The sequence below is a fragment of the Merops nubicus genome, unplaced genomic scaffold (genome assembly GCF_000691845.1).
Source record: "Merops nubicus isolate BGI_N331 unplaced genomic scaffold, ASM69184v1 scaffold23352, whole genome shotgun sequence".
NCBI lineage: Eukaryota > Metazoa > Chordata > Aves > Coraciiformes > Meropidae > Merops > Merops nubicus.
Genome location: NW_008594600.1, coordinates 38,507 through 39,344, shown reverse-complemented (window position 1 = coordinate 39,344; position 838 = coordinate 38,507).

The following is an 838-nucleotide window of genomic DNA, read 5'->3' as shown; positions in this document are numbered from 1 at the left end:
CTCGTTTAGGGCCACTGTAACCTGGATTCTGAGCTCTTTGGGGAAATCAGTTTCACCTGTCTTGGGATAGTCTCCAGTCCTGCTGTCAGCAGTTCTTCTAGTGCTGGGCAGCAGTTAGTCAGGGTCTGTGTTGGAAATGATTTGTGGTTTAATGCCTTTCCTTCTGGTCCTCACCACAGCTGCCTCATTTAGCTCTGTTGGAATATGTTCCTGAAAGTTTGGCTTCAGAAATGTGGGAGCGTTCATGTTTTTTCAAATGAAATCTTAACAGTTCAATTCTAAGAGGAGTATTGAAAAATGAAAGTAATCTGAATTTGGAATAAACTACAAAGCCAACACTTGTAACAGAGCTCTAATTTCTGCATCATTCTTGGAAAACAATTATCTATAAAAACAGTGCTACTGATACAGGTTTTTATTTGTTTCAGTTTACCGCATATTTTATTTGTTGAGTTGGATTTTTCGTTATAAATTATTTTGAAGGGTCTTTTTGTGGTTATTTACAAAGCTGAGAGTGTGGTAATCTAGTTTTCCCAAATACACCCCTAGAGGAATGGTGAGAATAGGAGCTCCTCCTGACAAGTGATGGGATCACGGCATGCCTGTTAGTTCATGCTGGAATTACTCTAGAGAAGCCAAGAACAGGCTGTATCTGCAGCTGGGTCAAGAAACACAGTATGGAATGTGCCTTATTATGAGCCTTCCCCCTCACAGTAACAGCTAGCAGAGGCTTCCTCTGATGAGCAGAAGTACCAAACCAAGAATCAGCTAATGTAAAAGGAGAAACTCTGAAAAATGCCATGAGTGCCACTTCAGGCTTTTTAATGCCTACAATATA